This window comes from Wasmannia auropunctata, unplaced genomic scaffold (genome assembly GCF_000956235.1).
Source record: "Wasmannia auropunctata unplaced genomic scaffold, wasmannia.A_1.0 LD336106.1, whole genome shotgun sequence".
Taxonomy (NCBI): Eukaryota; Metazoa; Arthropoda; class Insecta; order Hymenoptera; family Formicidae; genus Wasmannia; species Wasmannia auropunctata.
In genome coordinates this window covers 2,584,842-2,602,203 of record NW_012026784.1, presented here as the reverse complement: position 1 = coordinate 2,602,203, position 17,362 = coordinate 2,584,842, and the positions used below count along the sequence as shown (strand labels likewise).

Here is a 17,362-nt window from a genome sequence, read left to right as displayed (position 1 = left end):
TCCCCCTCCCCCGCCCCCCGCCCTCCTCGCCGCCGCACCCCGTCACCCCCCCTAACCGCCGCACACACGCCGTTACTACTTTTCCATCCCCCTTCAAACTCACCACTCGCGTTCCCCCCTATCCGACGTTCCGTCCGGCCATCCCGGGTCTCTCCCGCGTGGAATCCCACCCTTACGCGCGGTCCCTTTCAACGAGCCCTTTTTGTAAGGAGACTGATTTTTCAACGCCCTCGCTGACGCAGGGGTGGTGGGCGGGTGGTTGGGTGATCCACGGGGATGTTTCGCCTCTCGGAGAGATGGAGCGACAACTACTTATTAACCCCCTCCCCCTCCCCCCCACCGCCCCGGCAACGTGGCCCACCTTCCGTAGGTGAATGCCTACTTGGGGCGCGCACGTGGTCGTGCCGCTGGATACCGGCACTGGATCACGCCGTATTGGTTCGCCCTCGTGACGAGAGGCCCGCGCGTCACTGCGTTCGATCAGCGCGTGTCAATACGCGCACGCGTTCTCCGCGGCATCGGGACACGTGCGCGCCGCCGATCGGCTGCCGAGTGCCGCCGCCGCCGTCAAGGAATGCCACCGTCGCGATTCGCGAATGCCCGTCGCGTTCCGGGCTTCCCCGCAATGAATGTCTTAGGATCTCGCTTGCAGCGAGACCGTTTGTCGCCTCTACGTCACTGCGTCACAAATCGATTATTCGTTCTATACTCGACGTTATTTTATAAGGCATTTTAGATGCAAAACATCTGATTATAACTCTTAATTATGTGTAATGAATTTAAAAAAAAATTTTTTTTTTAATCAACTTATTTTAAGTCAAGCTGTTTTTTTCTGATCCACATGCAAAGCTTTATAGAAGAAAAACAATATATCATATTACACTTCCGCAATTATTCTTGTGTGAATAATAATATATTTGAGAATTTAGATATAAACATATAAATACAGCTATATGTATGCGTGTAAAAATATTAATAAAAAGTATGTATATTTATATATATACATATAAACATACGTGTAGACATTAAATGTAATCATCGAATGCAACTCAGGATGCAGCAGGTTCTCCATATCATATTTAAGTACAGATTGTAGATTTCGGCCATATGCATATATGTATAATAACTAATCATAGAAAAAGATTACTTCGAGAGAATGTAAAAAAACAATATAGTTGGCTACCAGCTGAAATTCTACCGGAACAACATGTATCGGACGGTGCGCTTGTAACGCGATATAAATGCGGCTCTTCGTCGTGTATAGTCGGGATGTACACTATTGTACACGAATGTGTCTCCCGTATATACAAATAAATCGCACCGGTCGCATTTCGAGAATTGCTAAACAGGTACGCGCTCGACACAAGTTGCCCTTAACGAAGAAAAGGACGAAGGTTCTGTCTGCGTTACCAGCTGCACGATCGCCTCGCGTCTCTACTCCACCCCTCCCTCCCTGCTCGCTCCCCCGCCTCCTCGTGTGTGTCAAACAGCCCCCCGGCCATTCTCTCCCCTCCTCCCCCCCCAACCCGTCTTCCTCCCGTTCGCTGCATTTTCTCTCCCTTTCGCGGAAGTAATAGAGTCGTCGATTGCAGCGCTGCAAAAGGAAAAGCGTACGAAGATAGAGACGGGGAGGACGCGCGAGGGTGAGCGCCGGTGTGTTCGTCGCCTCCGACGTCGAGAAAAATTCCCACCACCGGAAATCGACCCTCGCGTCCCGCAACGAGGAGACGAAGAGACGGAGAGAGACCCCTCGACGCTTATCGCCGCGCTCGAGGATCTCCCCCTCTCCCCTCCCTCTTTATTGCTCTCGTCCTTGCCGTCCCTTTTCGCGGCGCGCCCTTCCACACACGGTCGTTCTTCGTGCACGCGAAGAGGAGCTGCAGGAGGAAGCAGAAGAGCGGTCGCCGGAACGAGGACGGAAAAGGGACGAGCGCGAACGAAGCCGAACGAGCGCACGATGGTAGGGCACGAAGGGGAACGCGAAGAAGGAGGGACAGCGGGAGGGAGGGAGGGTAGTAAAACGAAGAGAGAAAGCGTGTCGGAAAGAGGAACGCGAGCGGGGATGGAAGAGAGAAAGAGGACGGCAGTTCCGGCGTCGGCCGAGTAGAGGGAGCTGGCATTTGAAAAAAATTGGCGGGGAATGATGGCGCCGTCGCCGTCGACGAGTGGTGCTGCGCGGAGGGCCCCGGAGGGAAGGCGGCGGCGGCGGCGGCGGCGGCGGCGGCGGGGAAACCGCCTGGCATCCTCCCCGTTCTTCTTTCCTCCCGCACACGTACACGCGGACCGCAGTGCCACACCGGCACGTACACGCTGGGGTATCCTCCGAAAGCCCACAGCTGGGCTTCACGCACACGTGCCGAGGGAACACCGCGCTCGCGCGGCCGGGGCGGTGCTTTTGCGCAAAGTTTTCAACGAATAAGGCGCCGAGACGCCGACGCGTTGCCACGCCTACGCTACCTTTCCAGGCACGCACGACCGGAATTTTCCCTCTTTCTCGCGTAATCAATGAGAGACGCAGGCCTGGGCCACCGTCGGTCGGCGGCGGCGGCGGCGGCGCCACCACCGCCGCCGCCACCGCCGCACGTCGGTATTATACTGGGTTACGTACCCGGAGATATATCAACCCAGAAAACCATACGAACTCGTACATCGGACATCGGGCTCTCCCTCACCAATTCTGTCCTTAGAACGCAACTTCACCCCTATTCATATTTAGCACGCAAACGCGTGATCCTAATGAAGCGTTATAATGACTTGACTTGGCTCAATTCCAAAAACCTATACGATTTCTTTTTTATCTGAACATCGTTATACATTTTCTTATATATAATCTTATATCAATGTCGTGTACCTGTTATACTTTTTATAGTTTCGCAAGAACGATCAACTCAAGGCCGGATATGTCGGCCGGAAAGCGGCCTGATTGGAAGTACTAGGGAGTGATACCTCGTCAGAGATCGCATACATGGAATACTTCTTTCACGTATGTAGACGCAAGCTACGTAGGTACATGGACGCATACACATACACACACACATATACGTGCAGGGCGAGCGAAGCGACGAGCTCTATGTGCGAACGCACACGAAAGTGCCGATGGATGACCAAGCGGCTTACTCGACACGAATGCGCGCGTGACACGGGGAGACGAAGGGTGAGGAGCAAGCACGGCTGGAGAAAGGAGGAGGATGGGGAATTCGTATGAGGGGGACTTTGAAGATAGAACGAGCGGGCTCTACTTTCCCCCTGGGACGACGGAATATCAAAGTTCGGCTCGCGTAAGCCGCAGAAACATGCGGGCTGATTCTCATGGACCTGCACGTATACCGTTCCTGGTGCCATCGAAGATTAAATCGATCCTACCGCGCGACCGTAATATTTTTATCACGATAATTTAATTGCCCTATCGATGGATTTCGATTATATCTTCATTTGATAATCCCCCGCTTGTATCCGTACCCGGTAAACTTTTCTTTCTCCTCCTATTTTTGTTTTTTAAGAGCATTGTTTACGTTTTTATTTCACCGCGCGCGCACTCGTATCTCCGGTACCGAAATAAATACTGCGAAATTTTTATTCATACGTAAGGACGCATATAAAACGTTTTTTTTTTAATATTGCAAATGTATATATGTATAAATATTTATATATTAATAAATAATAAATACAATAGTAAGAAGGATTAATAAATAGTTAATTAATTTAGCTAAGTATGTAAATTATTATAGATAAATAAATAATTAATCTAATAATATTTAACAAATTTGTGGAGCTCATTTAACAGATTACAAACTTGTTTAAAACAAGTTTTGTACATTGATATAATTCCACGAATTAAAAATGAATATAATGCATATAATTTTTTTATAATTTTATTATCCTAATTTTAATAAATATTTAAAAAATTTCTATTCTAACAACTCGTTATTTTCTATTATTTTCTACTATACTGAGCACTATCACATGAAACGAATGATTAGCACGAAATAATTTTATTTACTGTTACTTTCTTGTAAAAGACTGAATCGGTAAAATATTGAATAATTATCCATGAAAAATTGTAATATAATGCTTCAAGAATATAAAACGACTACGGATACCATCAGTCATGCCTAATTAACGATTTCGAACTTTAATCATACAAAAAAGTAGAATGTCCTGAAACATCGGAATGTCGAGAGACGGACACGCGATTGACGGCCGTGCGTGATTCGGTTACGAATAAACGTAGACAAATAGAATGTGTAACGGCTAAAAAGAAAATTTGCTAAAAGTATCGTGTTTGCGGTATTAAAGCCGCGTGGGGGGAGGTGGGAGGGGGCATTTAATGCCAACGCCAATTAAAAGTCCGATACTCGTCGTCGACTCGTCCTGCCGTTTACAGAACTCTCGAATTTACCTACTTCAAAACTGACGAGATCATTTTTCTCGCTGCTCGATGTTATTCGAGGATAAATTCGTCGCGAAAATAAAACATATTTTTCCACGTCTAATAAAATCGCGGTGGCGCGGTATTAATGCACAGATATGTAACTATAAATGCGAGAAAAAGGGGAGACGGACATGCCAATGTGCGTATGTATGTATCTATATCGAATCGAGCCTTACAATTTAGACTATAGGACCTTAAGATGCAAAAGACTATCAAACTTGAGAAAGTATAGAAATTAATTTTAATTTCTGATAAGATTTTATATTTATAAAAATATCTGTTTATAAAAATACAAAATATTTATAAAAAGAAGAAGTTAGTTTACGATGAATATTGTGAAAAGTTGATCTTGCTTAATTTCAAAATTATACATTTTCATTTTGTTACATATTGTTAATCACATTTTCTATTTATTATAATTCTAATTTGAGACGCGATCGATAAGATATTTATAAAAATATCTGTTTATATAAAGATAAAAAATATTTATATAAAAAAGAAGAAGTTATAGCTTACGGCGAATATTGTCAAAAGTTAATTTTGCGTACTTTCAAAATTATATACGTTTTCATTTTGTTACATATTGTTAATCAACGTTTTATATTTATTGTGCGATTTTAATTTAAGACGCAATCGTCATAAGACGCGTAATGTAAATTTCAAATATCGCATCGTGCCGTCTCCCCTTGTAAGCAAATTAGTAATAATTGAGATCACGAGGATATTTCTACCTTTGCACACGACTGCCATACATTGGTATCAGCTCTGAGAGGAGGCGGGGATGGGCGAGGGCCACCAATTTTAAATAAGCGGCACCACACACATATTTGTCACGCGTACAAAGGAAAGTCCTAGGTATAACCCGCGAAACTCCACCGCCAATCAATATTTTCGTAGGATTCAACGGGTGTCCTGTTTGTACGACGTCAGTTTACCGACGCGCTCGCTTCAGGATGTATGAGTTTGCCGAATTAGCGTGCTGTTTAATCAGGCGCGAGGATTGTGTCCTTCCAGTGCTCGCGTCACGCTGCGCGAAATATCGGGAACCAATGACGCTCGCCGGCCCCGGTCCCCGCACCGTTCGCCGTCGCGAGACGCGTGATTTTTCGATGACTCCCGCCGGGAATCCTAGCTCCGTCTCTCTCTCTTCCTCCCTCCCCGCTTCCCCGCGCGCCCGCTTGGCCCCACGGGCTAAATAAAAAATACAAAAAATAGAGCGGCGCTTCGCGCGATGACCGATCTGGGAAGTGCAGTTCGGTGTCGACCGCGCCGACATCGAGGAAATTGACCGGCGTTTGCTACACGCAGCCGCGCTCTCGAAACGCTGGGGAAAAAAAAAGAGTTTCGAGCTCGCGCGACAAACGCGGGCAGCCGAACACGGGGCGAAAGTAAAATGATCTTTATAAATGGGTCGATTAAAACGATCGTGGCGTAAGTTACATCTGCAGCGGAAACGCGCGTGCGTTTTGTTTCTGAAAATATTCCATCTATATATCGTTCTCGCGCCTGTTAGGAGATAAAAACGCTTATATCCCGCAAATGTTCCACAAAAATAATATTAATGGACAGAGCGATTGCTAAAACTATTCTGGAAATACTCAAAAATTGCATGTTAAAATCAATTCGTTACTTGTACAAAAAAAAATTTTTTTCACAATAAAGAGGACAAAGCCGTGGATTCGAACATTTTATATTTTTACTATACTTATTTGAGAAATTAGTATAGGCAAAAATTTAATAGACCAGAAATTATTATATAAAATTTAATAATAAATTATTATAGGATTTTATTATTTAGATTTCTGAACGATCGAACTACAAATTAATTTTCCTCGACAAAACAGAGACAGACAGAGATCGAAGGATAGATATTAAGTTTCATTATTTTTTAAATTAAGTTGTAAAATAAGTATGGCGGATAGATCTTGCTTAATTTCAATTTGGCAACGCTAAATTCCACAAGATATTACCGTTTAGCGCGAGAAAAATAATAAATATAAATTATACAGTATAACAAAAAAAAAAAGACGATGAAATAAATTCCTATGTGTCACTAAAGCTTTCATCACTTTGGAAAAAGATTCTGCCATCTGGATTATTGAATAGAACGAATTATAAAAGAACGAATGGAAACAATTTCGAGATCGTGTTAATTTTATTTAGTTGACACTGCACGGCCGGCGACAGGCGCGCGCGAAGAATTGTCACCGCGGAGAAATCGGCTATGGGGAAATGTGCGAACGGCGCGAGCCGACATCCGTAAATCGATATGATTTATTCCCGCGGATAGAGAGCGACGATTGTGTCTCTGCGGAATGGAGGAACGCGTATACGCGGTGCGAGCCGTCGAGCGGCAACATTTTCCCGGCGAGTCGAGCGAGCAATAAGCCGGATGAAGCGAACACACCCATTTCCTCCGGCCGATGCACTTCCTTCCGCTATTTCGTACCCTCTTAATTTTCTCTCTCTCTCTCTTTCTCTCTCTCTTTGAATCTCAGCGTAATATCCCATTATCGTCATCGTCGTCGTCGTCGTCGCCGCGGTCGAATCTCATAATCGCACGCGGCGCGCCGACCGGACCGAATTTCCACGACGATGACAGCTCGACGCTGTAGCTGCGGCCGGCCGCGCGGTTTCCGGCGAATCTGCGAAAAAACCGCACGTCGGCCGTGAATTCGGCGTGCCGGAGCCCTGAAGATTTTCGGGGCGATTAATCGGCGTGCGGTTTTCCGCCCGAAACGAGAACGAGATAACAGCTGGTTGACCGTTGCAGGAAAAAAGAGGAAAGAGCGCGGGGCACGTGGCGCGGTATGGTATGTGTGTGTGTTTTGACCGTTCTTGTTTCCCTCGACACCCGATATTTTTGCGGCGTTGCAAGAGCCGCGTGAGAAATTAAACCGCGGCCGGCGAAGGTCACGGCAATTTGAACGGTATAAATTCCGATAAATTGGTGCGCCCCGATAAATCAAGTTTTCCGATGCGACCGCGACGAATCGCCGAATTTCATCCCTTACCGACTCGCTGCCGCTGCCGCTGCGGCGCGGCAGAAAGCTCTCTTACCGGCGTTCGTAAGGGGGATGCAATGAATTTCGGGGTGGACGCGAAAGGGTCGCTGCTGTCGGCGAAAGAAAAGTTCAAAAAAGTTTCGTCAACTTCTTCGCACGCATGACAATGTTGTAATTTTATTGAATATATATAGAAGGACGATACAGTAATCAGAGATTATAATTTGCACAGAGTGTCCCTTATAGTCAAATCATTTATTAAAACAAATAATCAAATATTAATAATAATAAACTGACAAAAATTTAATGAGTCAGAAATTATTATGTAAAATTTAATAATAAATTATTATAGGATTTTATTATTTATTTATATAGATTTATAAATGCTCGCGAACTACAAGATGATATAAGATGAATATTTTTCCTTGACAAATCAGAGAAAGACAGATCAAAAAGATAGATGTTAAGTTTCATTATATTCCTAATTAAGATGTAAAATAAGTGTAACGGATAGATCCTATACTTAATTTCGACTTGGCAACGCACGTATAGCAATTCTTTCTAATAACAATGATTGAGATGATAGAGATCTTTTAATTAAGCCGTAAATCCTAAGTGTCGGTCCACAATAAGGATTTTAGACCCTATAAGCAATAAGAAATAGACCAATCGTAGTCGAATGTGAGAAAAATAATTGATTGTAATTGGTCAATATCTTAAAAGCCTTATTGTGGACCGACACTAATGCCTCGCATATAGTTTTCTTTGTCACTTAGATCGCCGATTAAATTAGCGTATATGGGAAATGTCTCTGAAAAGCGTGCTAATGTAACTTTATGGCACGCGGCCGCGATCGGCCACACCGCACATGACACGGGAGGCCCGCGCGCGTCCATCGCGCCACGCCAGACGCATATTATATCCCGCGGCGAAGCGGATAACGCGCAAATATATTCGAAAAGCCGGGAGCCGATACAAAAAGGAAGCAAGCAGAAAGAAAAGCGGGAGAAGTTCCTCCACTGACCCAGTGCACGCGCGCGTGGCGCGTGCGCGAGCGCGCAACCCCCTCGGTCGCGCGGCGTATTTACACGCCGCGGTGACAAGCGCCGACGATACATCCGCCCATTTTTTTTTCCCCATGAACGCGTATCGAAGCGATTCGAACGCGCGGGCCCCTCCCTCCCGCCCGTGCGCGCGTAAGCGTGAGCGCGCGAGATGAGCGCGAGAGGGACGACCTGCGGGCGGCGCGCACACGCACGCTCGTGTGTATGACGTACGTCCCGCATACCAGACGATACATAAACGTCGAGCGCGAAAAAGCGTTGGCCGGAGAAAGAAAACACACCGGAGGGGGTGCGAGCGCGAGAAAGAGGGCAAGGGGAGAGAGGAAACGCGGGACAGAGGGAGGGAGAGAGAGAGAGAGAGAGAGAGAGAGGAAAGGAGAGAGAAATAGAGAGCGGAGTTTTGAAACGAATGGAGACGGAGACGGGACTATCGGGAGAGGTGGAGAGCGAGAGCGAGAAAAATGCGATGTGATGCACGCGGCGCGGGGGTTGGGGGGGAGGGGTGGCGGATTCGACGAGGACCGAGCGAGGCCGCGGGAGGGTGGTTATACGTTACCGCGGCGAAAAAGAGAGGCTTCGAAAGAGTGAACGGCGACGCGAGAGGAGACCGCGGAGGATACGCGCCGATATATACGGGAACGGGAATTGAGGGACGAGAGGAGGGACGAGCCAACGAGCGCGAGAGGAGACGCGAAAGAGAGTGGACACAAGGCGAAGCGCGGGTGAGCGAGCGAGAGGGAACCGGGGGTGGCGCGGGGGGGTGAGGATGAAAAAGAGAGAAGGTACGCGGGAGGAAAGAGAGGCGGAACGATATCGAGAGGGAGCGAGTGAGAGGGGCCGCGAGGGTGAGAGCGGGAGGACGCGCGAGAGAGAAGGCGCGCAACGGCGCGCCCGGCGGCGGAGGGAGCGAGACGGCCGCATATGTGTTCTGAAACAAACGTTCGATCAGAGTGCCGATTGTTGCCAATCATACGTTGCCGCGGCGTACCCCTCTGTGCCCGTGGCTGGTCCGCGGATTCAGTTCCGCGTTTTTACGCGCCGCGGCAACCAGGGCCCGTCCGCTCGCGCGCGGCTATCCGCGAAAACCGCGCGCTAAATGTGTCGCGAGCCGTGGTGTGGACGACCGTGTATGTGTGTGTGTGCGTGTGTGCGTGTATGCATGTATGTGTGTGGCGCGTCTCGAACTTAACCCTCGCCCCTCGAGTCGCGGTCCTCAAGGGTCGAGGCCGGCCGCGCGCGGCAGAAAGGGCGCGGTGGAAGGCACCGCGGGCCTTTTCGTCGGGCGGCGTATAGCTCGCGTATCGATATGGAATGGGCGGCGTGCGTTGCGTGGCCGCGCCGCGTACGTGCGTGTGCTTTCTGCGGAAAATGTCGGCGCTGGCGGTGGCATTCGATGATTGATGACGACGGCGGCGACGGACTACGGCGGACGGGCGTGTGTGTGTGTGTGCGTGTGCGTGCGTGCGTACGTGCGTGTGTGTGCGTGTGCGCAAACGAGTGTGCATACTTCTCTCATCGAAGCTGAGGCCAGGGCTACGCGCGCTTATGTACGTGTGCGTGCGTGCGTGCGTGCGTGCAATGCGTGCGTGCGCTCTCTCGTGCGCGCACGGCGATGTGTGTGTGTGTGTGTGTGTGTGCGCGCGCGAGAGGGCACGATGATTTCGGAAAACACAGCGGCCTGTGCCGACCAATGGCAGCGCGTCTACTCGCCGGCCGGGCGACGGCGATACGCAATGACGAAAGAGAAGAGGGAGAGAGATGGGAAGAAGGGAGAGAATGACCGGGTGGGATGACGGAAGTGGAGGAGAACGGACGGGGTTCTCGCGCGACGAGTAATAATGAATGTTCGCTGCCGCCGGCTAAGCCTTCATTTTCGCTGCTTCAACCTGCAGATGAAGCTCCTCGCGCGCGCTTCCGTCGCCTTCCAACCAACCCCGCCGTTCACGTATACGATTCGCGCGCGCACCGATTTCGCCCGGTTTCTCCTCGGTCGCTGAAACGCGAGGAGACGCAAAGAGACCGGCGGGAGGAGGGTTAGCGCGCTGCTATAAATAAGAGAACCGGTTTAATTCCGGTGAGTTCCGGATTTCGAAAGGCAATGGGTCGACGGAAACGATCCCTATGCGATTATTCCTCGCGATAACAACGCGACAAGCGTAACATCCACTCCTCTATTTACTTATCTATTTTGTTCCGGTATCGACAATTGGAAGAAAAATTTAGCGAAATTTTGTTTTTCATCTTGAATCCTTTTAGTCTTTAACTAACGCGTGAAAACGTCATTGATAGCACTTCTAAATATCTGAATAACCAGTACAGAACACATGATCTCGTATATGCGGCAGAATTGAGATCATGAAATATGAACGGAGGCTACATCAATTACAAATGGAAGATATACATATATGTTCTCGAAAATGATATAAACATTATGCCTTCTTAAAACAATACCAAGAATAGGATACATATTTATCAATTTAATTTATTTTTTTTTTTATAGAATATGAAATCTAAGAAGAAATAAGAAAGGGACAATATCAAATCGTGTCTTGCTATTCGCATAGGGAGATCGCTGCTCTCCCGCTCTTCGCGAGAAAACCTATAAGCAAAGCGATGTAGAAAATAACTGTAAGAGCGTGCGCCTTCCTCTAGAGAAAGTTAAAATTATCAAGTCGGCGGAAAGAAAAACGGCGCACGCGCGTAAGGAGGAAGGGAATTCCCAACTTTCTCGAGGGCGCGAAAAAAGGCGCGCGGAATTAGCGGAACTTTCTCCGCTTCTTTCTTTCACGATTTTTAAAACACACGACGGGAAACGGGGCGAAGGGGGGGGAGAGATGGTAACGGCAGGGTGGCAAGTTAAACATTGCGCAACCCGATAGCACTCTAAGAGAGCGCGGAGCGCGCGAGAGAGGGATGATGCTCACGCGCGGAAACGAGAGCGAGCGAGCGGGTGGGACGAGGACGACGGTCGGGACGGACGGGGGAGTGGGAGGGAGAGAATGAGAGCGGGAAAGGGATGGGGAGGGGGTTGCGAACGGTGGAAAGAGACGGGCGAGACGGATGGCACGGTGGTGGGGGACGAGTGCTTTTCACGACGTCGGTACGGTACTCGTAGGCGATAGTGCGGAGGGCAGCTCCGGGCGCGCACGCGCTTTTTCGAAAAATCAATAAAACGAAAAGCTTACCTAATGCCACGTTACTACGGGGGTAGACTCCGCCTTCATCTACTAGCTGTAGATACGGCCTGATCGCCGCCTAGATACTATACCGCCAGACCAGATGAACCATCTGGTAGATGAACGACAGCGGCGGCAGGGGCTGTGCGCGCGAGCGCGCACAGGATACATCATTTCCATACTTAAACTGGTACACGCGCGACAAAGTTCATTTCGCGCCGATCAAGGAAAAAAATGTCACCCCTCCCCTCCCGTTTCCCGCGCGCGCGTGTGTGTGTGTCACGTGGGGACATTTCGCGTGTGCGTTCGACCGCACCGTCCCGTGTTTGGACTGATTATTTAATTTCTCGCGTAAAGGAGAGAGATACTTTCTGCGATACTATCACGATGATACAAAATATTCTTTTGCCTGAACTGAGCCCAACTAGTCTCATACTTAAGTAATTGTTGTTTGAATTATACGTTACCGAACTCATTAGTTTTTCATATTATCTAAGATTATTTTTAGTATCATCGTTGACAAGGAAGTTAGTTAATAACGATGAAAATAAAACGATAAGAAAGAAGAAGAGGCTGTGTGTATGTTTAAAATTGTTCAACACACGTATTTCCCAAGTACTGATGATTATAGTTTTTAAATTCGGCGTAACCCTCTTAAATTGTGTTCCATATTTTAAACATACAAGTCATGCGGCATGAATTATCCGATGCGCCGGCGATTAATGGTTTATGCGACGAGGTTAACATTCGCCGATATTAAATGATATATCTTGGTATCGTCATAATTCCCTTAGGACATTGGAATCTCGTATGTGCACATTAACGAGGTATTTCGTGCACAGGGCTGTTTGCACAAAAGGTATATAAATGCCGCAAGACAATTAATAGTTGACCCAGGTGTAAACAATCGATTTCACAGTCTTAGCCAGCTTTGGAAGGCTTGTGTCTCGCAATTTTTGCGTTTGCCAGAAATCTGAAGACTATACAATTTTTAACCGAGCGCTGTAAAAACCGTAATATAGATAAAATTTCAATACATATGTATGTATAAGAATGAACAATAAGAATTATATTACAATTATGAACAATAAGAATTAATTGGAATTCTGGCGAACTTCTCGCGGAGAGGAGAATACCGCGAAGAAGTATTTCTCCGTAAAGACTTCTAATTATAAAGTGATAAACTAGGCGGTAACTGCAGCGAGCCAGGCCACGAAGCGATCGTCGGGTTGACCGATTAACGGGCGCTTCGCGGCTTCCAAGGTGCCGCGAGAGAGATAAAACGAAACAAGAAAGAACGCTACAGACCCCCTGCACGATATCCTGGCAAGCTCCTGTAAAATAGGGGCTTGCGAATGCGGCGAGCCATGATTAGATTGCGGCTTGTGCTCCAGGCGTCCGACTAGGTTCAGCACGTTAGCGAATTCGGTCCGTTGAGTGTTGACAAGTCCGCATCCTCCTCTCCCGGTGCCTTTAGCGCCGGCCGTGTAACTCTAACGAGCTTAGGGCACGTTGGCTCTCTGCTCGAGTGCATTATCTGAAACCGCGAGGTGTTCTTGGCTAGAGTGGATGCGTTTCCGGTGCCACGACGTGCGCGAACGGCATACCCGTTATATACGTTGTCAACGGTCAGGTATCGCGCGAACGGATCGATCCCGAGAAAGTTCCGCCGGAGGAATTTTCTCGCCTCGTTTCTTGCAAAAACATTTTTTCTCCCCTTCGGCTCGCCACATAATTTTCTACTAATGTCGTTAAATTTTAAAAAATTAGCGTAATTGTACGTATTAAGATTTATTATATACATTATATAATGTTATTTAGTTGAATCAATTATTTCCGCGTGTAAAATAAACTTAATTTCATATTTATAAATAGCTGCGAATAATTAAAACGATTTAAAGATAACAAATTTAACATATAGTGGCATTATGAATATTAGAATATTCCCTTTTAGGAATTGTGTAAAAATAGACATTTTTGAAACTGTCTAGTTTAAGCAATTAAACAATATTAATACCTACGGCAATTTAATAATTATTATCTTTGACTAAAAAAAAAGAAAGAGTTTATTTGTAAAATTCTGCCCGTATTGTCTGATTATGTCTAGTTCTTATCTATTTCATTTCTATCTACATGTTGTCATTTCTTTTGCGAGCATCATTTTTTACAGTAGCTGGAGATAGTACAGCGATAGCTCCCTTGTATCTCTCCCTTTCTCTTTTTTTTTATCTGCGAATGAATATTTCTACCTTGTACCGACAGCGGCGAAATTATACAAACGGGATTCCTCCCATGGTTCAAATCGAGCCATGGTATGTCGTTACTTTTTACTATCTTCGTAGCCAATAAACATAACCGTTTTCGTAACTGCCAACCCGGAATAGCTGTCTCCGCACGGGAACAAATCGAAAAACATATCTGATAGTCGCCGCACAAGGCCGAGGAAAATCAGCCATTGGTGAAAATTTTTTAATTAATATAGATATAAAAAGCTGGCGAGATATGCGTTCTGCGACTCAGCGCATACACGTCCGTATATCCGTTGAAATAATTTATTTATATGAAATTTGTATGCGTGTATGTGTGTGTGTGGAAAATATTTGTAGAAGCATGCAACATTTTTACGATTTGCTGTAGTAATGTTACAACAAATTTTTGTGAAAAAAATCGGGCATTCTCAAGGACATGTATAAAAAAAATATAAGTACATCTCGCGCAATATTTATAATGTTATCTGTTTGTCAGATCACAAAGCTGTCAAATCAAGCGATAAACTTCTTATTTTCGTCATGTCGACTCTGCAGTGTGCTTAAATAATTTACGAAATCATATGATTATACGTGCGAACGTGGCCGGGCGGAACGCGAGCCTCGGCCAAGTATCACGGCAGAAAACCCCGAAAACCCGGTCATTAATTGTCTTAGACGTTTAAGCGGTGTAAACACTGGAGGTCGCGAAAGGGAAAGCCCCTGGGTAAAAGCTTTAGCAAAAGTACGCGCGCCGTTAGCGGAAGTTTTTCCGCGTAACGACGCCGCGGCTCGCCGGCAGTTTTCACAATTTTGCGGAGACTGTACCGCGGGGGTAACCCTTCAAGTATAAACCACCCCCTACGGTAGCCATGGCAACGCGGACGTGGTATTCCTACCCGGCAACTCGCCCCCGTCCTACCTCCTCTTCCAACGTCCTTCCACCCTCCACCCCCGTACTCCGGTTTCGTGCACCCCCCCTCCTCGCCCTTCACCACCGATACCCGAGCCTCCACCCTAAAAACAAGAGTGTAGTTGCCGGATCACGTGGTTCCGCCGCTCTCAAGGGGTGGGAGAGGTCGAAGGGAAGTGAGGATAGAGCCAGAATAGGATAGAAGGGGTAGTTCCTAATTGCACCGGGTGGGTGAGACACTAGAGGGGCTCCAGAATTGATGCAGGAATTTTGAGGCTAGGTTAACTCGCTCTCGCTCCCTCTTTCCTCAACCTCTTCCTCTTCCGCGCTCCCGCAGCCTCTTTCTCTCTCGTCGTTCACTCACTCTCCATCCGTTCGCTTGTACCTCCTCCTCCTCCTCTCTTCTTCCCTGCCGCGAGCACCTATATCTCTCGCCGGTCGCTCTCCCTCGAGTGATTCCGGAGAAGCTAGTAGGGGTTGGTCCCCTAGACTGAAAAATGCTGCGGTATACCGGCCGGACATGGGGGTCCTTTTCGAAATCCTCCCCGAAACTGTAATGAGAAACTCACTCGCGCGCCGATTTTCAGCCAACCGAGCTCTCGGCCCGCTGAGAATCGCCGAAATGGCCACGGCAGCCCGGCCGTAATTCTATTTGCCACGCACCGTACTTAACTTGCAAGCTCCTCGCTTTTTTCCCCATAACTTAGATTGAGCCGGCTGATATTTAAACGACTACGACCCTCCCATCCGCAATACGAAGCGTTCAACAAGAAGTTTCCATATATCATTGATTCTTTCACAAATCTAACTTTCTGCGATGATAAAATAAATTTTATGTCACGTCTAAACGTTTTTAATAATAAAGAAACGATTAACACATTGTTACAATGAACGTAATTATTTATAGTAATAAAAAAGAAATTTAGGAATTTTTTCGTACAGATCTTTTCTCAACCTTTCGCCTTTTTTCCCGCCAAAAATACAAATAACAACGAGCAAGGTTTTTTTTACAATTTTCTACATTTTTTTTTCATTTAAAAATTTTAAAATTTTTTTTTACATCAGAAACTCTCAGAGATTCCTGGGCTCCGCCCTGAAAGTCGAGAGCGAACGAGTCCCTCTTCGGCTGCCCGGCCAACGAAGAGGATAGTTTGCATACGTGGTGCAGCGGAGAGGGTGGCAGCCGGACACAGCCCTCCGATCAATGAAGGCGAAGCGCGCGCAGCCCCTCCGATTTTTTGAAAATCTGCCCGCCAACCTGGTACTGCCCCTTGTTTATCCCCTCCGCAGTGTCTACATCTGAACTGCATACCAAGATGGGGAAACGTAGCAACGCCGTGAATACACCATTTTGCTGTCGACTTGTTCGATTCACCTAGCATCGCCATTTTGCCCCGAAGGGGCCTGCTCTCAACTGCGAAAAATTATCAATGGCGATGCATCGAGATATGAAAAAACGGCACGATCTGTCTTATCTCCTCAGACGAGCGTAAAAAAAACCGCTCCCTTTTAAAAAGTGATTCAACCGCGGCGTTCCCGCGCGCAAAAAGAATTGCACAGAGCCGCCCTCTCGGTTTTTACATGCGCGATCTGCACGCGGAAGAGGTACAAAAAACAAACAAAAAAACTGTTTTCTTCGCCGTGAAGGGGAGACTGGTGCCATCTGCTGGCATTTTTTGAACAAGCCATTCTTCACCCCTCAACCCTTGCGTGCGTTCGTCGAGCAAGGGCACGTATGAGTTCATCAACCCCCAGTAGGATGGCGCCACTAAGCAAATTCTATTTTAAAAAATCATTTGCGTTATTCTTTAACTTTTTGTCACTTAAATTAATAGCTTGCCCTTCCAAAATTGATATATAAATGTGAAGCGACAAATCAGTATAATTTGATGCAATATTAAGTCATGATATTAAATTGTAATATTTTTAAATTCTTAATTATATCGAATTTTTTTATTCTCAACGAAATTTATAGGAGACTCTTTTAAGAAACTTACCTTGACGTAATTTTTAATCATGATTCCTAAATTTTTAATTTTCTCGAATAAAAGCATAAAATAAATGAAATAAATACATCAAATAATTGATGTCTATAAATAAAAAAATTTCATATATTGAGACAAACTGTTTTGTCAAATCAGTAACAATTGAAGATATGTACAGCTAATTTTAAAAACTAATTACCTTGTTAATATTTTCTAATATTAAAACGATGTTATTGTATTCACGGAAATTCTTGTCATTGTTTTATTTATAAAACTTCAAGAGATTCAATTATATTGGATATTATATTAATATTATATATGTATCGATTTCTTCGGCACATCAATCAAATTAGTCTTTACCACAGAACTTCCACTTGGTATGCACAACCTCCTCGTTCTATGTACCTATTGCGTGCGAACTCTAGATTATACATCATTAGGTAAGTCTAAGTCAAAATGTGTATTGCATATACATATTATATGTTTGAAATGTATCGATATACCGAGTAGCAATATGTTGGTATAAAGTAAGCGTCATATT

The 17,362-nt window shown here is 46.2% G+C and overlaps 1 long non-coding RNA gene across 1 annotated transcript; it reads left to right on the top strand.

Moving 5' to 3' along the window:
• The first annotated feature begins 13,716 nt into the window (after window positions 1-13,716).
• LOC105452370 lies at window positions 13,717-17,069 on the top strand. The gene is made up of 2 exons (XR_974725.1): window positions 13,717-14,135; window positions 15,902-17,069. It is a non-coding gene; the product is annotated as an uncharacterized LOC105452370 (long non-coding RNA).
• The last annotated feature ends 293 nt before the right edge of the window (window positions 17,070-17,362 follow it).